The sequence below is a fragment of the Hibiscus syriacus genome, unplaced genomic scaffold (assembly GCF_006381635.1).
Source record: "Hibiscus syriacus cultivar Baekdansim isolate YM2019G1 unplaced genomic scaffold, ASM638163v2 tig00000249_pilon, whole genome shotgun sequence".
In the NCBI taxonomy this organism is placed as follows: domain Eukaryota; kingdom Viridiplantae; phylum Streptophyta; class Magnoliopsida; order Malvales; family Malvaceae; genus Hibiscus; species Hibiscus syriacus.
Genome location: NW_024061775.1, coordinates 32,889 through 59,140, shown reverse-complemented (window position 1 = coordinate 59,140; position 26,252 = coordinate 32,889). Strand labels below are relative to the sequence as shown.

At 33.6% G+C, this 26,252-nt stretch overlaps 2 pseudogenes; one reads left to right on the top strand and one right to left on the bottom strand.

The window, feature by feature from the left end:
- Nucleotides 1-8,116: 8,116 nt before the first annotated feature.
- Nucleotides 8,117-12,533, bottom strand: LOC120157498 (annotated as a pseudogene).
- On the top strand, nucleotides 10,485-11,627 carry LOC120157301 (annotated as a pseudogene).
- Nucleotides 12,534-26,252: the final 13,719 nt, after the last annotated feature.

The window sequence follows — 26,252 nt, the reverse complement described above, 5'->3', positions numbered from 1 at the left end:
TAAGCATCAATTAGTTTCCAAGTTTTTCAACTGTTTGGATGGTCCTTGGAATATCATATCTAAATACGTGTAGGACACAAGTGTTGGATTAGGATAATTCAAAAAAAATGAAGAGCCAGAGCAAAATAGGATTGATAATTTTTTGTATTTTTATAGAGGAAACTAAAGCTTACAGTAAGGGAAGCGGAGCGGAAAAATTCAGCTCCACTAGAATCGTTATCCGAATATTCATCATAGCCTTGCCCAAAAATAGGGCGTTCTGCTGCCACTGCTAAAATTTGTTGGTAACCCAACGAAGCACCAGATACTGTCCACTCACTGTATCAATAGAAAACACAGGAAACTAAGGGATCAAAGGTGATTAGCATACCATAGTGAGCCATCCTTTAGATTACCAAAAAGGATCGGGCATAGATCCTCACAAACAAGAAAGGGTCCAAGAAAATATCAAAGTTTCAATTACAGTTACAACACCGACATTGATAACAAAACTGGGAAAAAAAGGCTAACAAAGTCTGAGAGACACTAATCTTATCATATTTAAAATGGTCAATTGGTAAGTGCATGGTTGTGAGACTTGTCTGATATCAATTGTAGTAACCTCTGGCTAAGGAAGAGGAGGAGGTGGCACAATATATCCCGGTTTGTAAGACTGCAAAATAAATGTTTTTTTTTCAGGAATAAGTAAAGCGGCCTAGTAATTCAACTCATACAAAACCATTTCAATGAATGAGATAACAATGATCGTGTTTGTTGTCTTGAAGAAAATTTTAATAATACATAAATATTATATGAATATTCCAACAAATACAAATAAGTCCAACACATTTTGATATACCATGTGATACACCACACAACAACAAAAGTTACCAAGTAATGGCTACTAAAAAAGCACTATCAATTATCAAATGCATTTGATAACAAGCAACAGAGTACTGTGACTCAAAAATTTGTAAATGCAAATTTACACCCTTGTTAATTTACAAAACTAATATGAAATCCGATATTTGTTTATATTCATGAATTATGCAAATAGGTACGTGTAACATAAGATTATAGAAAAACAACATATTTGATCATCCTATATGAAATGACGACGACATCAATATTTTTGGAGAATGGGTGTACCTGATGGCATATCTAGCAAATTATATCTCCCTTCTCATTGCACCAACGCTGAATGCATTTCCTATGAACAAACTGCACAATAAAAATTCTCAGATAAAACAGTAAAACTATAAATATATAAGATTGCAACTGAAACCATCTAATGATCAAGTTGTTACGCTATAAGTCACAAAATTCCCCAACATTAACAAATACCTTCAAACTGCCACTGCATGAACAAGGTGTCTCCAAATTTTCAATGCCATCCTCGTCCTAGCAGATTCGACATTCGACCGCCCGGATGTGTATTCTTCTTCGTCACACGAACCATGTTCTTCCACATCCTCAACATCAATAGCACAAACATCTGGCTTAACAACTATAGAAGAATCTTCACCGAAAGATCCCGCAACCTCGGCTTTTTGCACCAGTTATGAAATTTCGGGTGTTGCGAGTCGGTCCATAAATAAAACCAAATGATCACTCATTCTCTATCTGACACGAGAGGTCCTTGATATACAATAATGCAGCAAAACAATACCCACTAATGTCAGAATACAAATGAGGTTGAAATTGCAAAACATACTTTCAAAATTCAATTGTTCGCAAACATAATAAAATTCTAAATCAACCCAAACAATATTCCCAATCATAAAAGAGAACCGAAGAAACCCACTAATTTAAAAGAAAAAACACGATTTTCCACCTTATAGCAATAATCAACAAAAACATCATACTCTCTGCCGCCACAAACTTCTTCAACTGGCACAGCATCCCAGATTTCTTTCAAATCATCTTGTCTCAGCTTCACAACCAATGATCCAATGTTGCTTTCAAGGTTTTTAATCTTAGTTGTAGCTGTAAAAACACGATAATGAGGCTCATTTCCATGTGTGTTCATGAATGCAGATGAGCTTCGAAAAGAAACATTAACACGCGATAAGGATGAAATCAAAGCATAACGATCGTATCTAACAAATTTAGTGATTTAAATCGAATCCCAATATCTGCATCACTTACTCTGGACAAAGCCTTCAAACTGTCAAATAATTGCAGGACTAGGAATTCAAAACAATCTGAGATAATAAATGACTATAGTGGATGAATTAGGGGTTTGATTCTTCAACAAAAAATGTGATTTATTTTATATACTTTCTAATACAATAACTTAGCCACCGAAATTCAACCACAAATAAAAAGGCCAAGGAAATTAAAAAATGACACTCCACTTCCAACCATACACAACTCAAATAAATAGAAACTTTATTACAAAAATATAATCCATCTAGATGTGAATGGAAAGTAGCTGCAAATCGTGAAAATGGAACTTTATTCTGTACCAAAGAAAATCCAACCAAACTTTGCATAATATTATGTTAAAAATTCAGCACATTGACACCCAAGTTTATTAGCATTGAAATGTAAATTAGGCCTCAAATTCCATTAATACATAAAAAAAAGCGACATCATAGTAACACTTAGCAACACAACACAAGAAAGCTTGGCAAGAAAGAACTTGCCTGGATCTCTCTAAGAACATCCATACGTTTCCTGACAACCGTGACAAGCTCTCCATGATATCGTCCCCAACAAGATTTTGAAGCTTATTCTGCAAATCTAAAACATCAATAACTGAAAAGGAAAAGAAAAACAACAAGATTGAGTGAGCTTACGATGAAAAGTGGATGGAGAAGAGGAAGTAACGGAATTGGAAGGAGCTGGTTGTTCTTTCATCTCCACGTCTTGTGTCATTGTTTGAGAATCTGAAACAATTGCAAATAGAAATGAAACGTAAAAAATAAGGGAAAATAGGTGAAATTTCGATTATGGAGATGCTTCCAAGTTAAAGGTAAAAGGGAGAAAATTTTGACTTTTTATTCACGAAAGCAAGTGCTGGATTTGGAGGAAATGATAGTCGAGCCTGCAGAGGATTAGGGTTTCTTTTCACTGTTTAGTTAATTCAGCCGTAGGTCTTGGGGGAGAGGATTCGAAGAAAGCGTAAATAATCAAACTTTGTATTAAACGATGATGAGGAAATCCATCGTCTTTCTTATAGAAAAGGCAATTGGGCCCAATTAAATAATATTGGGTCAAGGCCCATCATTCTGCTAACTCTTGTTTTATGGCCTCGTATGTACGTATATGTAGATGGTAGGTATAATAATTTAATCCAAATTTGATAGAGTTCTACTCAAATTATTTTTATAGGGTTAAATTTTATTAGAAAAAAATAAATTAGGTTGGGTTAGTCAAATTTTATAGATGGTGAGGTTGGGTTTGAGTTTATTCTAAAATATGTGCTATTCGATCTGATCAGGAGTAGTAGTATATTTTTTTTAAAAATTTAGGGATAATTGTTATAATATCCACTCTTTATTTTTTTGTATAAATTTCGTCGTGCTAAAACTATTTTTTGTGACAATAATAAAATGCCACTTTTAGTGTCTTATAAAATATGACAAATTAAATTGTCACGAATAAAACTTATTAGTGACAAATGTGCAACACCACTAATTCAAATTGAATCGTCACTATACATGTTTTTCATTGGAGATGATTTTACAACGTCATTATTTTATCTAAATGTCATTAAAAGATTTCCCACCAAAATTTTTTTAGGAATATTTTGGCGCCAAACATATAGTGACAAAAATCAATGACCGTTTTTAAAATTGTCATAAAAGATATATCATTAATCAATAAATATGACGAAAATAAAAAACGTCACATTATAGTATGTTTTGGACAAAAGGTACAATGTTTGAGAGTTGTATCTTGGTACAATAGTGAAAATTACTTATTGACTTAAATAATGGAAATACAATTCATTAATAAAATATATGGATTTTTTTATTAAGCTAAAGTGATTACAAAGTAGTATATGTTTTAAATACTCTCAACAATTTGATAATGACAGCCCAAACTGCAACCGCTAATGCTCGAACCCGTGACCATAGGAACAACAACAAAGAAATTACTTATTTAAATAATTGTATTTTCCCAATGGTTGAAAAGAAATAACTTAAAAATTAATTTAATAACGTTGGATCATTGACACAGGTCGTTATGATGTCAAAATAAATAGCCTTAATCCCAATAAAATGAATAAGAATAAGTAGAATAGCGAGAGTAAAGGTCAATCCACAAGGACTAGTAGTTTGACAATTTCCTCACTTTTGATATGGCTTCAAGCGTGATTTGTAAAAGAAATAAGAGGGGAGATTTTGGAGAATTAAAGCTAAGTAATAAAATTTGTTGAAATAAAATAAATGGTAAAATTCGATTGGTAGAAATCAACCTTGGGCTAAAGCTTTTGTCTCGATTTAAATCGATCCTCGAATAGGATTTTACCTTCAGGCTCACGCCAGTTACATTCTATAGGGTCCAACCCCTATAACTTGTTTTTCTCTCAAATGAATATAGAATCTAAAATCTATATTTAGATATCGGTTCTTTTTGAGTTAATAGCGTCAATCACTTATTAATTCAATGCTTTAAAAAATATGGAAAAACTCGACTCAGATTCTATCGTCTTAATTGAGAATCTAACTCAATTTCAGTTTTCCTTAACAGAACTGCCGCTAAGTGTGTTCATAGGAAGTTGAATGTGCCATAGTATGATCCTTCCTCCCAACTATTAATCGAAACTGAAATTCAATTCCATCGTGCACTTTTGAAATGAGCCTTGATTATAAAAGGAAGGTCGATTATCAATCCTTAATTTTTGAAAACTGAAAATGTAACCCTTGAGGGTATGAAGTGCTTTTTGATTCTCACGACTTAGAATTGAGTCATTGCTTTAGCCCTTGGCTATAAAAAACTTAGCTAAGCATGGTAGAAACCATACTTAGCATTTTCAAGAAAAATAAAGTAACTTGAAATTAAAATAAAAGGAAAGAAATTTTTTTATAAATCTAAAGAAAGAAAGAAACAATAGAGTTTGAAAATGATTGAATGCTCAAGTGATGAGTTGAATTCCTTTGAGGCTTACCTCAATGGGGCATTTATAGTCCTAAAAAAACCCTAGAAAATAATATTCAAAACAAAAGATAATTCCTAAAAAAAAAATCCTAATTTAAAATCAATAATTCAGCTAAGTCTCCTTCTCCACGCCACTGTTGATTGGATATTCTAGAAGCTGCTGCTTGGGCCTTCTAGAAGCTGTTGACCGGGCGCCACATCACCTGCCACATCAGTTTCCATGTCATCGCCACGTCAGTTGCTACGTCATCACCATGTTAGTTGCCACATCAACTGCTGACTAGAATCCATGTCGGGTATGTCATGTCCCAAGTCGTGCCCACTAATTCGACCATAAATCCATAAAAATAAAAAAAATTGCACGATTTCGTTGTTCTTAGCATAGTTTCTGGAATTCAATGTCATGCATAAAAAATGAATGAAAAGGCCCAATTTAGGAACTAAAATTATCTAATCAAGGAGTAATTAATCATAAAATAATGTATAATTTAAACATTGATCAAATATCCCCTCACTTATTCAATACTTGTCCTCAAGCATTTCTCAATTATCATGCTAAAAATATCAAGTTGCCAACTTCAATTCCATAGAATTTCTAAGATTTCTAAGCAAATTCAACCAACCAAATGTCGAAATTCAAGATCAATCAAGCAAGACACAATCAATTAAGTGTAAATCAATCATGGCATTTCAATTATCATCCGTCAATTTCAAATAATACAAGACTCAGCTCCTCAAATGGGTTCACTCATTTCATTCAAGTGTTTCGGGTGAAAGAGTCGCTTAAGCCTAAACTAATCGACACATTACCATAGGCTTGTAACTAAATCTAATCTCTACTACTTAATATGAAAATGTGCAATAATCAAGAGGACTTTCAAACGGGTTGTAATGGGGCTAAGGTTCCGGTAGGATAAAAGCCAAAAATGGGGTTTCAAAATTCCAAAACAAAGGGAAAATTATTCCGAAAATTTATTCAAAGGGAAGAGAAGGAAATTAAAGAAAGGAGAAACAATAAATTCAACAAAGCTCAATTCATTATCTTTTTCTTATTCTTTATTTCTCTCTTTTTTTTTCTTCGAAACATTTTTTTTTTATTTTTTCCTCTACTTGAACCAAACTGATTTTTTGCACTGACTTTTCTGCTCACTTTGAATCAAAGCTGCACTATTTAGAATTTTTTGCACTGCAAAACTGCATTGTTCGAACCAAACTGCATTGTTTTTTCTGCTGCTCGAACTATGTAAATTTTGGATTGTTTTGTTTGATTTTGCACTAAATTTTTCTAACAGTGTTTTTTTTTCTGGAAATAATTTATTCTTGTCTTGAAAAAGGGTAACAAAAAGAGGAAAAATCAAATAGGCTCGAGTTTAAAAATATGGTGAATCAAAGAAAAGGATATAAGGCTCAAAGTGGTTCACTAGGGGAAAATAAAAAGGGTTGGCTATTTGTTTGGGAAGAGAAGCGGGTAATACCTCTATCACATCAAACCATCACAATTAAACGGGTAGTCTCAACAAGCATCGAGTTACAAGTTCTAGAATGCAATCATTTAGTTTTACACGCTTAATTGAAACAAAGAGCAAGAATAAAATATATGCTCATTAGACTCAAAATTCACACGAAAGACTTATTGAACTAAGTCATGCATCCAATTCAATCAATGAATTCATGGAATTACCACAAAAATTTACCTAAAATAATCATCCCATGTTATCTTGAATCCTAAATTTAACAAAAGCATGCTTGAATTCACAAATAAACACACAAAAAATTAAATCAAACTAAAGATCGACAACCAAGATTATCAACAATTCAAATCAAGAAATAACTCAATTTCAATCACAAAGATAAGCAAAGGCTAATTTGGTTTCTAATTCCACCTCCTCACTTAAAATCATATTGCCCCAATATGAACAATAAAGAGTAAAATGCAAAAGAGAGAGGGTGAAAATACTCCCCGATCAATGTGGGTCGCGGCCACGTCTAGAAGGTACAAAAATACCTCGGAAATGTTGGTCTCGATGGAGTCTAGTCTGCCATGCACCTCGTGGATTTTGCTATGCACGTCCGAGGGTGGATGCTCCTTTGGTGCCGCGGGTGAGTAGTCCTACGAAGGAATACGCACTCATTACACTGTGTAATCGATCCATGAGGGACATTGTGAGGTGCACTGGGAGTTCAGGCAAATAGTCTTATTGAATCCAAACACATAGCATCCAAAGGATATATTGCAAGCATAAGTAAATTGATTAGAACCAAACGTTAACATAAATAAATGAGATGCAAGGTGAGTAATGTAAGGTCCAAAAATTAATGGGTGATCAGAACGTACAACATGTTCAAAGGCGCGTGCAAACCAAAAACCCTTGGTATGTGAATAATTCAACCTTACTTAGCGAGGACGTAGTGTCATTACGCCCGGAATAATTCTATGCAAGGAACCGATGTATGTAACGGAGGGAGAGATCGTGAATATGCCATCCCTTGGTGTTGCGTGCATTGTAGGTAGCACCGGGCAAACCAGTAAGCCATTCGTATGCTAAATCCATGTTGGTCCTGTGGACTCTCACGTAAAGCGGTTAGAAAAACATGGTCTGTGACATCCATTATGAACCCCATAGAAAAATTAAAATCCTCTAAGGACTGAATGAAATGTTGTCCAAGTAATATAAATGAAATCACAACCGGCGTTATATTAGTTGCTATACGATTTGGAAAAAATGTAAAAGTCGTATAAAACTCAAAAAACAATTTGTAATATTTAGCATATCGAATTCTAGAATAAGAACTCCAAACAATTAATCACAATATTTACTCATTTACTAGACACTTTTAGCTCTTTAATGTAATAAAATTAAATCACTTGATCTGTTATTAATAAAATAAGGGTTTATTGGGAGGGGCACAAAGAGGGAGCAGAAGAATTCTGCTCCATTTGAATCATTTTTCTCTTGTGAGTTTTCCCTGTCGACTGCATCAATCATGATGGATCTAAAACTGCCATTTTCACTGTTAGTGGTATTATCTAGTCAACTTGCTGCTCCATTAATGGCAGCTGGGAGTTGTATTCCTTGCTTTTACCCCATAGCACAAAATATAGTCCCAAGATTATGATAATAGCACCGATTACTATTCCAAGAAACATCTGTTCACCCAGAATGAAAGAAGACATTATTGCTACAATCACCACACACGGGACTAAACGCCGTGACGAAAACCGGTCCTCTGTCGTTCATCACGACACCTTGAATGTAATAAGCGAGTCCCGAACATAAGATGCCCTGCAGCAGCCATGGATAGATTTGAGGGCTCAATGAAATAAGTGAATCAGAGGTATTTGTTGATGAAATTTTTACACTGTATGCAGCTGTAAGTAACTTGGTGTCCCCATTTAAGTGCCCAAATTGCAGCATTTCCCTTTTCCATTACCAAAGCCGCTACCGTTCCTTCAAGCCCGTCAGGCATATCCAAGCCGTGAGGGAGAGTTAAACTGGATATGTTTTCAATGTGACAGCCTATAAAGACATGGCATAATGTCAATGTCATGGTTCTAGAAGAAGTTTTTTCTGCAATTTTCTTTTTCTGTTTTCCTTACTTGCAGAATCATGAAAAAAGCATAGCTGAAGCAACCGGCCGCGATCATCAGACCGCCTTTGACCGTGTGGTGGAAATCCGTTCCGTGTTTGGATGCTGCTTTGTGGTTATTGATATTCAATTTGGTCCATAACAACTCCAGAACCGGTCCTTTCATCAGTGTCATCACCATGGCCCCTGCAACGGATGCAAGGGTTTGCCGCTGGGACAAACCACACTTTTGACTACAAATTGCACAGCCTTTTATATATGTTATTTGAGATTATTTTATACACACACAAATATATATATATATAGTTAATGAAAGATTTAGAAATAAAATAAGAATATTTTTTATTTTTTAAAATTAAATTATTTTTAAATAATAATATATAAATTATATAAAAAATATTAGAAAATCCAAAGTCACAAAAAACTTAAATGATAAAAAAATTATAATATGAATCTTTAATTTTTGTCTTCAAAATTTTTTAATTATTTTTCATGTATTTTAAATTTTGTAATTATTTGAAAATAATTGTGAAAATAATTTTTTAATTTAATTTAAGATATAAAAATATATATTCATTTTTATTTTAAAATCTTTCATTAACTACAATTTAATATATAAATATAATTTGTTTATAAAATTTGTTTCAATGATTTATTGATGGGTGAAATAACCTCAAACAAGTTATATATATAACTGTGCAAGTTGGAGTCAAAATGGTTGGTTGCCCCAGCGGTAAAGTTGTTCCCAACGACTCCTTTAGTCTTTGGTTTAATTCCTCATTAAGCACTCCCATTTTAATCTGCGAGAAATTTTTATTTAATTATAATATTAAAATTAATTAAATTAATCCTCCAATAATACAATGACACATGTCACTTGAAAATGTGCCATAATAACATAATGAAATGTGGCACCTTCGAATTGGAAGTTAATTTTTGAAAATTAAATCAAAATTAAGACTAAATTGATATAATGTGTAAATATTGAGGACTAACTGTATAATTCTACCAATTCTATTAACTGACAAGCCATCATACTGTTAAAAATTAACGGAGAGTGGCTTGAATGAACAATTTAAATGGTCAAGTAATTTGTTTGATCAAATTAAAACATCTGTGGTTAAAATGATTTTTGACCATAGGTGAATGGTCACCCGTGTAGTTTATCCTAAAATGAAAAGCCGTATTAAAAGCTGTGGTTTGTGGCTAATGAAATTCACAGCTAAAAGAATGAGTCATATAGGCATGATTTTTTACCTTAGGTGACCATATTATCTTATTTAATATTTGTAAAAACTGCCTCATTTATTTCTAAGGATTTAAATAGCGTTCGCGGTCACGTTTTCGATCGCGTCACGTTTATCACGGTTGTGAATATAACGGATGCTATTGCAATCATTGCGGATATCGAGATCGTGAAATTTTTTCGAATGAGCTGATTTTTTAATAAAAAAACCTTTTTTAAATTAAAATAACGGAATAATAGAGGAATAATGGTCCGCAATTGGCCGCGGTCCGCCGCTATTGGTGTGATCTCGCTTCACACCATTATTTTCTACGATAGTAGTTTCGGACACAGTCGCAACCACGATATAACAGCCACGATACCGTTATTTAGCCGCTATTTGAATCCCTGTTTATTTCATAAAGAACCCCTGCTTATATAGGCATGATATCACGCTAAAAGCATGAGTCATGCAGTTACATGGTTATAACAACCTCACAGATATTTTCGCACTCACTAAACAACCTTCAACAATCTGCAATCATTCTATTATATAAACACACATATCCATAAAATAATATACATGCAGAACCAAGAAATGAGTTCTCTACGCAAGTTCAAGCCGTATTTTGCTGCAATTTTTCTGCAATTTGGTCTTGCAGGGATGGATGTCTTATCAAAGGCTGCACTGAACCAAGCCATGAGCAATTTTGCGTTCGTAGTCTAGTGCCACACCATTTCCACCCTCATTATGGCTCCTTTCGCAGCCATCATCGAAAAGTATATCGATATCTCTATCGCGATTGTAATTAGTGTCATGAAGCTGACATGAAAATTTTATCTTGATAGGGAAGCGAGGCCTAAAATGACAATGTCAATCTTCGTCAAAATAATGGTGCTCGGCTTATTGGAGTAATTATTAGAATCAAATTCAGAGTTTTTTTAACATCGATTAACATTTAACACGTTTTTTATTTCAACTTTGGCAGGCCAGTGATAGGCCAAAACTTGTATTATGTGGGGATGTACACCACGGCAACTTTTGCAGCTGCCATGTATAACATTCTTCCTGCTATTACCTTCTTAATGGCTTGTATTTTCAGGTAAAATTTTCTGCAAAAATACAGAGAAGCTATAATCTTAAGCAATAAACAAGGAGAAATATTCATTTTGTTAGGTGATATATCTATGCAGGCTTGAGAAGGTAAACTTTAGATCAATCCGCAACCATGCTAAGGTTATCGGCACCCATGCAACCGTTGCAGGGGCCATGGTGATAACACTAATGAAAGGACCGGTTATGGAGTTGTTATGGACCAAATCGAGTATCAATAACCAAGAAGCAGAATCCAAAAAGGGGACGGATTTCCACCACACGTGTTTATAGGCTGTCACGTTGAAAACATATTAAGTTGAACTCTCCCTCACGGCTTGGATATGCATGACAGGCAAAGGAACCATAGCGGCTTTGGTAATTGAAAAGGGAAGTGCTGCAGTTTGGGCACTTAAATGGGACACCCGGTTGCTTACAGCTGCATACAATGTACGAAGTTCATTAACAAATACCCCTGATTTACTTATTTCATTACCAAATTGCAGCATTTCCCTTTTCAATTACCAAAGCCGCTACGGTTCCTTCGAGTGTGCCATCAGGCATACCCAAGCCGTGAGGGAGAGTTCAGCCAGATATGTTTTCAACGTGAAAGCCTATAAAGACATGGCATAATGTCAACGTCATGGTTCTAGCAGAATTTTTTTTCTGTTTTCCTTACTTGTAGAACCACTAAACAAGCGTAGCAGAAGCAGCCGACAGTGTTCATCAGACCGCCTTTGACCGTGTGGTGGAAATCCGTTCCCTTTTTGGATGCTGCTTCGTGGTTATTGATACTCAATTTGGTCCATAACAACTCGAGAATCAGTCCTTTCATCAGTGTCATCACCATGGCCCCTGCAACAGTTGCAAGGGTGTCGATAACCATAGCATGGTTGCTGATTGATCTAAAGTTTACCTTCTCAAACCTGCATAAATATATCACCAAACAAAATGAATATTTCTCCTAGTTTATTGCCTAAGATTATAGATTCTCTGTATTTTTTAGAAAATTTTACCTGAAAATCCATGCCATTAAGAAGGTAATAGCAGGAAGAATGGTATACATGGCAGCTGCAAAAGTTGCCGTGGTGTACTTCATCCCCACATAATACGAGTTTTGGCCTGGCCTGCCAAAGTTGAAACAAAAAACGTGTTAAATGTTAATCGATGTTAAAAATAAAACTCGGAATTTGATTCGAATAATTACTCCAATAAGCCGAGCACCATTATTTTGATGAAGATTGACATTGTCATCTTAGGCCTCATTTCCCTATCAAGATAAAATTTCCATGTCAGCTTCATGACACTGATTACAAACATTACATCAAAGACTATCACGATAGAGATATTGATATACTTTTCGATGATGGCTGCGAAAGGAATCATAACGAGGGTGGCGATGGTGTGGTGATAGACGACGAGCGCGTAATTGCTCATGCGTTGGTTCAGTGCAGCCTTAGATAAGACATTCATCCCAGCAAGACCAACTTGCAGAAAAATTGCAGCAAAATATGGCTTGAACTTGCCTAGAGAACCCATTTCTTGGTTCTGCATGTATATTATCTTATGGATATACCCAATACACACTTGAGCAAAATAAACAATATAGCTCACAACTGTGTTTACAACAAATAATTTGACAAATTAAACACAAAAAAAATCTTTGATGTTAGTATGTTGGTTCAATATGATTTTTGTTGACTTTCAGAAACTTTGAACTGACTAAGCTAAACAGAAGTTTTAACTTCAAGTGATGATAGTGACTTAGAAATCTCCAACCTATTATTTTTTTCGGTTTATAAATATACATATCGTCTATAACTAAAATGATCATGAAGGTAAATAATGTTTATGAAATAATAATATGATATGTGTATGTTACTTATATATTGATGTTGTTTTGGATGCATTCTAACATAACCAGATATCATTTACAAGCTAAATCATCAAAAGATCCAAATTAGGTAAACTTTGCATAAAGCGGATGAAGATTGATTAGCATATCAAATTTTATTGTATTGTTGCTTTCGATGCATTAGATGTAGGCTAGAAGAGCATGAATTACATAAATTTTAGAGTTAATTGTATTATATGTCCTCGAAATATTAAATTGACACTTAAATTTTTGAATATTTCAATTTTATTTCCAAATTATGACTCCTTTTAAACTAGTCCTTAAACTTTTGATCATTCTAAATTCAGTCCTAAACTATGACTCTTTTTTTAAATTGGTCCTCAAACTTTTGAATATTTCAATTTTATCCCCCAAACTATGTCTCTTAGTTTGCGAACAGATCAAACTGGGTTGGAAGGGTTAATCATGCCTTTGCAATACTCGATCTAGATAGATAGATAGATAACCTTCAGACATATTTTTAGATTTTTCATTAATTCCTCTATTGTAAGATCTTGATTTATAAATATGAAATAATCTTTTTTTCTGGACGCTGTGTCTTCTAATGGTGACACCACCAATAACATAGCGTGGATGTTTCTGTCATTTGAGTAAAGAACTAGTTAAGAAAAAAATAAGTCCATTGGGCTCATTGGTTACGAATGATGGATCATATATATGTCCTTTTAGGGTCGACAACTGATCAATACCATTTTATATTGTAAAGTCATATTGTTGTTGTGGACACCGTTTTTTTTTTGCATGGGTGGGAAAAAGCTGATATGACTTTCGAGAAATGTTGAAGTTTTCTTTGAAAAGATTTGTAAAATATTGAGAGATTTCACCAATCATTTTTAAGGTGTGATTGGAATACCTATAATCAGATAATTTTAATATAATATTTTATTTTATCAAAACTACCAAATCTTGTTTGCGAAAACCATAAATTGAGTTCGGGAGTTAATTACGCGTGGGAAAGGATTAGTACCCGCACAGTGCCCAAAAATTGATACCTAGTCAATTACCCTATATTTAAAAGTTGGAAGTTTTGAGTTCGAGATTTTATTTAATTTAAAATTCATTATGTATGCAAGGTTTTGAAAATGATGTCGATTTACTTCGGGAATTATCGATGGTCACCCCCTGAGCATAATGCAGATGATACACTACTGGCCCCCTAATAAATGAGTATTGCCTTGTTTTTAAAAACATGATGCAAGCACACCATTTGTTATTAAATCTAATTAAACTAAGGGTTAATTAAGACTTTCCTCTAACCTAAAGTGTCCAATTATGTAATTTAAAGAACGTAGAGATTTAAACCTAAAAGTGTAGGCTCTAATATTAACCCTAATTGATTTTAATCAATTGTTGAATCAAGTAATCGAAATAGACCATCAGGTATTTACTGCAAGGACCAAATCAGTTTATTTCCTAAATTAAAGGACTAAGATGTGAGAAATCTAAATCTAAGGTTAAACCTAAACTTCTAAGTACTAATACAAGAACCAAAATGTAATCGTGGAAATATAGCCAGTAATGTACATAATAAATATATATCAACACACTTAATATTATATTAATGAAATAACGTACACATAGGTAAACATAAAGAAAACGATCTTTAGTAATGAATAGAATAAATAATAAAAGAAATCTATATTTAATAGATATCTATGTCATAGAGTCAAATAAAACAAATATCCTTTATAATTTGGAAATACATGCAATAGAAAACAAATAAATAAAAACCCAATTAGAAACGAAAAAAAGGAAATCAAAGTAAAAAAAAAGAGTAAAAAACAAAAATTTAAGGAAATAAAGGCAAATGAAACGTTAAAGAGGGAACAAATTTTCGTGTACAGCTGAATGAAAATAAATTTGTGAAGGCATTTAAATAATGAATAATTAAAATTAAAGCAATTAACTCGTAATAACTAAACTAAAGGAAATTAAACATTAAAGTCCTAATTTAAAGGGAACGGGGACTAAAATTGAATAAATTAAAATACTATAAGAAATTCGAATTAAATAAAATAACAGAAAAAGTGACCAAAATAAAAATAAACAACATTTGAATACCATATTCGAAATAATAACAACAAGAAAAATAACGACTAAAATGTAAATCCACGGCAGAAGTTGGGGGATCGTAGCATAATATTCTGATTTTAGCACAATATAAAATACACTAGCTTATGAAAAGTAGAAAATTGCAAAATTAGGACTTAGCTTTTAAATTAATAATGAAAGCATCATAACATGTGACCAAGATGTAAAACGACGCCTAAACTGGAGGAACCCAAAGAAAAATTTCCCATAAATCTTCTGTATTTAAACCTTTTTTTTCCACGTTTCTAAAAACTAACCTTAAAAAAAACTACTCCCCTTCTAATTTTCTCTCAACTCTTCCTCTCCAACCGTGGCCCCCATCCTTGTTCGCCGACGACTTCCCACCGCTCTAAACCCCGCCAAGACGATTGGAGAGACCAAAATCAAAGCCACTAATCCAAAAACAAACCTCCTCCCCTTTGAAACAACAAACATGAAGTCTAAGAACCAGGGATGTTCATTCGGTTAATTCGGTGGCTGAACAGAGCGAACTACCATTAATCGAATTAATCGAACTTTATTTTTCTTTAACCGTTAACCGAACCGAACTTTTTTTTTCGAAAATATTAACCGAACCGAATAAATTTCGGTTAATTTTCGAATTAACCGAAAATTTTAAAAATTTTCTAATTTATATAAAAATTAAATATTTTTTTAATTCAAAAAAATAGATTATAATTAATTTAAATAATATATAATTATAAAATAAAAAAATTTATATAATTTTTTTAATTAATTAATATTGATTTAGGTTTAAAAGTTATTGGATCTTAAATTATTAATTGGGTTTTAAATGGTTTGGGCTGAGCTCATATGTTATATATAATATATTTAATATTTTTTAATTCAGAAAAACTGTTTACAATTAATTTAAATAATATATAATTATAAAATAAAAATTTATATAAATTTTTTAATTAATTAATATTGATTTAGGTTTAAAAGTTATTGGATCTTAAATTATTAATTGGGTTTTAAATGGTTTTGGATGAGTCCATATGTTATATATAATATATTTAAAATTTAAAATTTTATTTCGGTTAATTAACCGATTTCGAACCGAATTAACTGTTAACCGAATATCCAAATAAATCTTAACCATTCCCCGATCGAATTAACCGAATTAGTTCGGTTCAGTCGATTAATTCGGTTAAAATCGAATTTTGAACACCCCTACTAAGAACCAAAATCTAAACCTCGAAACTCCCCCAAAACTAAACTCACTCCTGGATTTCGTCTATTATACTATGTTTAGGGACATGAAGGGAAACTATACTTATTTTCTCAAATAGGTGCCTAAACTAATTTTCGTCTCATCCAGATGTCTAACGTTACAAACGTTGCCCATTTAGGTGCCTGGGCTAGTAACAGTGTTAATTTCCCGTTAAATGACATGTGTCACAATCTTGTAATTTTAAAAATTTTATTTAAAATTAAAAAATTCAAATTATATATTTTAAAAAAACAAAAAATACAAATTTTGAAGTAAACCCAAAACTTTAAAATCCTTCATTTTAACCCCTAAACCCACGCCGACCACCGTCTTTTACCGTCGACGAGCCTCCACCCAACCTCCCCTTGCCGACCAAAAGCCCCATGAAATCGTGGCTGATCGAATCAACGTTTTAAACTGCTCGAATCTAGGATTAAAATCGAGATCCCACACAAATTTGATGGCCAATTGAAGGAAAATACGATGGCGTATGAGTACTAGGATGGTAGGACTACATTGGTGGTGGTGGTCTTGGCCGGAAAAGTGACGGTGATGGATTAAGGTTTGAATTTGTGATTTTGGGGTTATTTTACAATATAAGGAAAGTTAGTGTTTTTTTTATAAATATCATAATATTTTTAATATTTAAAATAATAAATTTCAAAACCACCAGATTGTGACATGTGTCACTTAATGGTAAAAATTAACGCCATTGATAACCCGGGCACCTAAATGGGTAACGTTTGTAACTTTAGGAACCTAGTAAAGACAAAATTTAGTTTAGGCACCTATTTTGGAAAAGCTGTATAGTTTGGACACTTATTTTGGTATTAAGCCTTTAATTTTTTTATTTTGAGTTTTAGTCTAAACTGACAATTTTAAGCTCACAAGTTTTCAAGTCGGATCAAATTCAACTATAAATTTTTCAAGTCGAGTCGAACTTAACAATACTTAAACTTTACTCGACTTGTTTGCATCCCTATCCTTGCCATGTGTTTAGAAATGGAGCCTTTACGTTGCGTAGGGGTGTTCAATCGGTTAACTTCGTTAACCGACAGTACCAAAATACCCAAGATCCATTAACTAAAATTTTTCCCTTAAATCGAACCAAATATTTTTCAAAAATTCTTAACCGAACTAAACTAAATTCGATTAATTTGTCGGTTAACCAAATTAATTGAAATTTATAAATAATATATAAATAATATATATTATGTCCTAAATATCTAAATATTTTTTATTTATTTGGTTAATTCAGTATGTTAGAATCGATGTTTAAATACCCCATTTAGCTAAATAATATATATAATATATTGAATAATTAATAATTAATAATTTCAATTAATTCGGTTAACTAACTGATTTTAAATCGAATTAACTTATAATTAAAATTAAAAAAATTATTAACCTGACTAAATCCAAAATTATTCGACCAATTAATAAAAAATTTCAGACCAAATTATCTACCCCTAGCGTTTTGCGTGTTTGAGGACTCGATGAACAGCAGAAGTTGCTTTTGTAACTTTCTTACAAAAGTGTTTAGGGCATTATTATATTAAAAGCCACATTAATTATTTTTTGAGAAATAGCCCTAAACCAGGTTAATTTAAAAGAAAAAATAACCTTACTGACCAAAAATTCTTTATAATATACGATTTTGACCAATTTTTTTTATTTGCCAAAATGACCAACAAAATCGCAATGCGATCTCTAAATCGCAACGCGATATCCAGTATCGCAAATCAGTTTCCAGATTCGCAACGCAATTTTGACTATCGCATTGCGATTCTGACTATCGCAACGCGATTCTGACTGTCGTAACGCTGAATTTCAAATTCGCAACAGGTTTTAGTTTCGCAACACAAATGTTTTGGGTATATAACTACGCAGCAGTAACAACTCATAACCTAAATCCCTAAATTGCAATTCATTCCATCTCCATCTATCACTCTCTCCGGCGACATCCGTTCCTATATCCAACGACATCCTTCCCCATCTGGCAACAGGTTTTAGTTTCGCAGCTCGTTTGTTTAGTAAATTAATTTACAATAGTGAAATCATCTAATGTTAATCATGTTTGGATAGATTTGTGTTTTGGAGGGTCATGGGAGAATGTTCATGGTGTTTTACAATAAATGCCTTTACCCATGAATCTTCAACTAAAACTGTCATTAAAAAGTTACCTTATGAAACTCTAATGTTACGTGTTGCAAATAAATTGAATTTAGAGCCTTTAAGTGGATTTAGGTTATCTTATCAGAGAAAAGGTAAAGTTTATTTGTTAACCGACAATGAAGATGTTGAATGATTCATTGCTTACATTAGTGTTTCGCAAGATGATGTTACATTGTATGTTGTTGAACCTAGAAGTAGTGAAGTTGGGTCAGTAGCGGGTAGTAATCAACTAAGTTTTTCAACCCCAGTTTATGGTGCTCAAAATTTAATGGTTCCACCACAATTTCATCACCAAGCAAATTTTGTTTCACCACATTTCCAATACCAAACACAATCTCAAAACCCACAACCTTTCCCTAATCCAAATCCCAATCAACTTTCAGCACCAAATTTTGGTTTTCGTATTGACCAGTTAGACGATGATGAGCCAACAGAAAAAATTGTGAGTACTAGTCAGTATTAGAAATTTGATCTTGGTCAATACCCGGACTTTGATCTTGGTCAATACTCGGATTTTGATGATGTTTCAGAAGAAGAAACAGACCCTCCGTGTAATGATTTTGATATTGGTCAATACCCGAATTTTGATGATGAAGCAACCCCTGCCGAGGAAGATGTTGTTGATGATAATGAGGAGGAAGTTACGACTGTGAATGAACATATTGAACATCCATTCTGTAATTCATATAACCCTGAAGAAGAAAAAGAAGAAGAAGAAATCCCCGAAGAAAAGTCCCTGAATAAAATGCCACGGGAGTATAACTGGAATATGCCAGAATTACTTCAGATACCGGAAGAAGAGTTGGTAAAAATAGCAGTTGATTGTTACACAAAAATTATTCGTATCAAGAAATATGATTGTTTTGATACAAAGGAAGACTTGAAGATAGCTTTGTATACAAAATGTGTGGAAGATGGCTATCAACTAAAAGTTAACAAATCAAGCAAAGATCGTTTCGAAACAAGGTGTATGATTGACAAAAACTGTACGTGGCGTATGATTGCAAAGAGGATAAAAGATTGAGAAATGTTTCAAGTTAGGACTTTTATTGATAAACATACATGTTCAAGAACCCAAGTTTTTCCTCACCATAGACAGGCAAACAAAAAGGTGTTGGGTGGTTTTCTGGCTGAGTTAATGTTTTTGAATGACAGGGTATATCGGGGACATGAAATTATGACTGACATGAATGCTCGGTTCAAGATTAGTATCTCATATTCTCAAGCTTGGAGAGCCAAATATTATGCCTTGGACTTGTTGAGGGGGTCGCCAGAAGCATCGTTTGCCCAACTGCCAGCTTATTATCACAATTTAAAACTGAAAAATCCTAGGTCGGTAACTCATATCAAAACAGATAGAGATGGACGCTTTGAGTTACTGTTTATCGCCATTGGTGCTGCGGTTAGTAAATCAATATAATTTTGTTGACTCATTTTTTTAGTTACATGCATTTCACATTTAAATGATTATATTTCTTGTGTATATGATTTTGTAGATTCGTTCGTTTATTACTTGCATGCGCCCAGTTATTATAGTTGACAGAGCACATTTAAAAGGACGATACCTTAGAGTAAACTTATTAGCAGTAGCCATGGATGCTAACAATGAGATACTGCCAATAGCTTACGGGGTTGGCAAATCTGAAACCTCTGATTCATGGACATGGTTTATGGGGTATCTTAGGGATTGCATAGGTCCTATTAGCAATCTGACAATCATATCCGATAGGGCAAACTCAATTGACAACGATGTTAGAAGGTGTTTCCCATATGCTTTTCATGGACTTTTGTGGTGTTCATTTGTATAGAAATCTAAAATCAAGGTCTGCTGGTATAAAAAATCACAAATGGACATACTGGAAGGCTATAAAAGCGTATCGGGAAGTGGATTTTAATAAGCATATAAATTGTTTAAGACGTGTTTTGCCTCAGTGTGCTCAAACACTAGAAGATGTCGGATTTGAAAGATGGTCAAGAGTACATCAACTTGAAGCAAGATATGGTTTCATGACGTCTAATAGTGCAGAATCAATCAACGCTCTAAGTCGTCATTCCTTGAAATTACCCATTTTCTATGTTAATGGAGTTTTTTCGAGCCTCTATTCAACAGTGGTACTACAAGAAAAGAAACCATACAAGAACATTGGAACATCGTGTTACACCATGGACTGAAAAAAAGATAACGAAACGTGTTGTGAAGTCAACGTCATGGAGAGTTGAACCATGTTCAAACCCTTTGTTTGAAGTACTGGATAATAACTTAAATGAGCTTGTCGATCTAAATGCAAAGACTTGTAGTTGTATGAAATGACAAACATCTGGTTATCCGTGTGGCCATGTTATAAAAGTTGCTCTTCATCTAAACCAAGATGATTCAAGCGCATACGCTATGGATTGCTACACTACAGAAGTATATCGACAGACTTATGCCGAGATTATCTACCCTATTCCATATCCTTCTGAGTGGGATATACCAGATGACTTACAAACAGTTTTTCCACCAGCCATGGACAGAAGGCTACCTGGCCGACCAAAAAGTCACGATCGTATACCGTCTAAGGGTGAAGAGAATAAGAGATCGACATGTAGTCGGTGCAAGGAAAGTGGTCATACAAGGTTGACATGTGGATCACCAGTGCCATCACAATCATCTTTTCCTCTACCAAAATATGGATCCTCATCAAAATCCAAAGCTCATATGGTGTCAAGAAAAAGGTAATCAAAATCGCAATCAAAATCAAAATCCCAATCACAACCGGCTTCACCTTTTGGGACTATTAACTTAGGTGATTTTTAAATGCAAACGTTGTATTATGTGTATTTTATGTGTAAACTTTTAATATATTCAGTTAGGCATGTATTAGTAACTTGAGTTTGAACATTGCTATGATCTGTTCAGTTGTTATCACTTATTACACATTCATTTGAATATTGCAACGCGAATTTGACTATTATGTGTATTTTATGTGTAAACTTTTAACATTTTCAGTTAGACATGTAATAGTAACTTGAGTTTGAACATTACTATGATATGTTCAGTTGTTATCACTTATTACACATTCATTTGAATATCACAACGCGAATTTTACTATCGCAACGCGAATTTGACTATCGCAACTCAAAAATTGCAACGCGAATTTGACTATCGCAACGTGAATTTGATTATCGTAACAGGAATTTGACTATCGCAACGAGAAAATCGCAAAGCGTATATCGCGTTGCGATTTTGGCTTTTGCATTGCGATTTTGACTTTCGCATTGCGATTTTGAGTTTAGCGTTGCGAAAGTGTACCTTTAACAGGTCTTTTGCCTTCAATATGATGCAGATTGAAATCAACAAATCAACTTTTACATTTCAATCAATTAAATAAGCACAAATAAGAATTATTTACACATCAATTAAACAAATCAACTTTTACAAATCAATTAAACAAGCACAAATAAGAATTATTTACACATCAATTAAACAAATCAACTTTTACAAATCAACTTTTACAAATCAATTAAACAAGCAAAAAATGCTAATAATTCTTATTTTCCTCATCAATTAAACAAATCAGACTTTTAAGAATCAATTAAACAATCAAAAAAAGTGTACCCCAGACAGTTGTTATGCACCCATACATCAATTTCACGCAGCTCACTTCAGGATTAATCTGCAGAAACCAAACATTTGCTCAAACAACACTTTCTACACATCTAAAACCAACAAACAACAAATTATTATTGAATTCTAGGTACTTAACAACACTTGCATTTGACTTACAAATTGTTTATGGATACTTTCATAACGCGGATGCAGGTAGGCAGCGTCTCGCATATATCGCTCTAGCCATAAAATATCGAAACCACAAGCCTACTGCACCTCTATCTCTATCGGTAGGAGGTAGAAACTGTGTACTTCCTGTCGTCAAACGCTCCAAGCACATGCATACGAGAGAACCACAATCCCCTCTGGCTTCCTGCGTTTGTTGCGGTCTCGTCTTTGATAACTATAACATTGAACTTCTTTGGCTTCTTGTTTCCAAAATAAGTCCAATAATTAATCGCGTAAAGTACCGACCTCCTCACGCAAGGCATTGACCTCATCACGTAACTCCCCTAACTCATCCCGTGGAGGTGGAGATGGAGAACAGGGAGATAAATGTCGTGGCATCTTTGTTGGTCGCCTATCATGAGGTGATGGTGGAGAAAAGGCTCGATGATGTGACGGAATAGGTGATGGCTCTCGTTGTAGAGGTATATAGTATGTTCGATCAAGTGATGGCTCTGGGTGAGGTGATGGCTCTCGAAGTGGAGGTTGCTCATCATCCGTGCCATCAAAAAAACGCTTACTAGCTTGCCACTAATCAGTGGCAAGCTCAGCCTCTTTGGGTGTCAGCCTCTGTAATGGAGTGTTGGCCTCCTAACAATATAAAAGCTCAAACAAAGTTAAACGTGTACTAGTAATAACTTGTTTATATATGGTAGTATTTGTGTTAACTTACATCATTTATTATCGTATACCGTAGTAACTCTTCCCAAATCAACAGTCGACGTTTCTTCTTCCAGGAAATAGCTCTAGGAATATCATTTGAAGTTTTTAATGCATATGTCTGCATGTCGGGAAAAGCCTCAAATATCCAAATCTACAAAAACAATATAATACATAAACATTAGTAATTGTTAAATAATTAATTATAATTTTGGAAACATTATATAGAAATTCTTACCTTAAAGGCCCAAATAAAGCCTGACAAAGTGTATTTGGAACCATCGCCACGCAAACTTTTGCGGTCATCAAAGGCAAACGACAACTTATTCCAGGTAGCTTTCCATAGATACGAACCCCACGGAAATAGGTTCCAAGCATTTAGGTCCTCTACCAATAATATTATATCCTTATGAATAGGTTGTCTGGCCTCTCTGCCTAAAAAGTCGGCATGCAAAAGTACTAAAAGGCATACTCGAACAACATCGACGTCATCCATCCGAGTAAAACCATCTTTCTTATTCAATAATCTCATCAAGTCGTCGACGTGTAAATTCGGATTCTCCATTGACAGCTCAGGAAAAACCCGGGATAACCATAATGGGCGGGTAATATGACTAGTGTATCGACCTACATCATCGTGTTCGAAGCGTAGACCAGTGATTAAGCAAAACTCCTCCCGCCCAAAACACGTATACGCCGGTGGAAAATGAAACCATATCTCTTCATTACCACGTTTTATACTCTCGGGTAGATCGCTAGTCATGGTTTGAAGCCACAAATGGGTCAATATAGCATCTCCACCCGGATGTTGTACTTTCAGCCATGGCTCGAAGCAAGTATCCTCAAACAAATTTCTTTGTACAGGTGAAAGCTTCGATGCAATTGTAGTGACTAGGCTTATTTTATTCCTTAAGGTCAATTGAGCCGAAAAAAAGTTCTACAAAAACAATAAACATACCAAGTTAGATTAAAAACTACACTGTGAAGATATACCAAAAACAATAATAAACATAAAGAGTAGTAGTAGTTTATTCTTCAAACTTAAATTTGCAACACTGTGAATTTCGTATTTGTCTTTGTTTTTTGGTTGAAGTAATGCAATTCATTCAAGTTTCAATTTGCAGAAGAATAATAGTTTCTGGAACTTAAAATCGCAACACAAAAATGAAAATCGCAACACGAAAATGACTATCAGAACGCGAATTTGACTATCGCAACGAGATAATCGCAACGCGAAATGAAAATCGCAACACGAAAATGACTATCGCAACGCGAATTTGACTATCATTGCGATTTTCATTTCGCGTTGCGATTCTCGATTTCAAATAGTCATTGTCTAAAATTGAAACTTGAATGAATTGCATTACTTCAACCAAAAGACAAAACAAAGACAAATACTAACTTTACATGGTTAAAGACTAAATAGTTTAGCAGTATTGACAGCAATCGAATGAATTTAATAAGCAATCTAAGTGAAATGGTTAATCTATTATTGAAATTACCAGTAAACTTATCATCAATTTCAATATGAAAAACCTAATAATAATGCAAAAATTTTAAAATAAAAATAATTAAAAAAAAATAACCCTCGGTGGTTGATTTGGTTGATTTTCCATTTCTGATCGTGAATGATTGTGAGGGTGGCTCTGAGAGATGGAGATAGACGGATTTCGCCGGAGATGGGGACGGATTTCGTCAGAGATGGGGACGGATGTTGCCGTAGAGAGTGAGAATGGAGATGGGACTGAGTTGTGATTTAGGGTTTTAGGTTAAGAGTTGCGATTACAGGATGTATTAATATTCGTGTTTGAAATTTGAAAATAAAATACGTGTTACGATACTAATGGCGCTTTGAAAATCGCATTGCGATTTTGTATTATCGCGTTGCGATAGTCAAAATCGCGTTACGATTATGTATTATCGCGTTGCGATTTACATATTCGCATTGCGATTTTAGACGCGAATTTGGGAAATCGCAATGCGATAGTCAAAATCGCGTTGCGAATCTGGAAACTGATTTGCGATACTGGAGATCGCGTTGCGATTTAGAGATCGCATTGCGATTTTGTTGGTCATTTTGGCAAATTGAAAAAAATTTGGTCAAAATCGTATATTATAAGAAATTTTCGGTCATTGAGGTTATTTTCTCAATTTAAAAATATCTCCAAACTGCCCAGTTAGGTTTAACTCACTTCCTATAATAGATCTCACATTTTACAGGACGCGAGATTCATCAACTTTTCAGATAAAATCATTTAATATGGTTAAAGGTAATAATAAATACATGAAACTCACTTTTCGTACAACGTGAGATCTGATCTCGTTTTTTACAGAACGCGAGAACATCCTACTTGGACAGTTTGTGGGGTATTTTTGAACTAATCTAGCTTGGGGGTTATTTCTAAAAATAATAATTAATATGGCTTTTAATACAATAACGCCAGTGTTAAGTGACTCCTATAAATAAACATAATGAACAATAGCCTTTAAATTTAACTAAAAAAATATTATAAACTTAACATATATTTTCTAATTTAATTATTTGAAATTCATAAAATTTAGTTATATTGTATAAATTTAATTATTTTTGTGCATCTTTCTTTCAGCTTTATTGTGCCACTTGCTTTTGTTGAATACTTGAGGAGGAGGAGGACGAGTCCATGGCAAAGAGAGACACTCCTAAATAATGCAATCTCAATTCAACTATCATGCCTTAAACATGAGTTAATTGCAATAGAGATCCCTGAACTATGACACTTATTATATATTAGTCCTTGAACTTTAAAACATTCTAGATCACTCCCCAAACTATGACTATTTTAAATTGGTTTCTAAACTTTAAAATGTTTTATATTAGTCCTCAAACTATCAATATCATTTTTGATCCTTTTGTCTATTGGTTGAAAATTTAATATTTTTTGAAAGTCTTGGAATTTTTTAAAAAGGTCACAAGTTCAATTCTAGGGACTTCAAAAATAAATTACCTTTTTATCCAATAGACGAAATGATCAAAATAGAATTGCATTGATATTTTGATGATTAATATAGAATGTTTTAAAATTAAGGATCAATTTAAGATAAGGTTCAGAGTTTAGGGGTCTATGTATAATATTTTAAAAGTAGACATCAATTAAAATGTGGGTCATAGTTTAGAGACCTCTTGTGTAAATATTTCCTTACGCATTAGTTTGCTTTATGTATGGGGACTAATTTTAGGCTCGTAAACTTAAATGAACGAACACGAACGAGTGTATGTTTATGTTCGTTCATTAAATTTTATCCGAACGAACGAATACTAACAAATAAACGAATGAATTTTTTTTGTTTATGTTAGTTCATTAAGAAATTTAGTTTGTTCGTGTTCGTTCGTTAAAATGATAAACAAACACA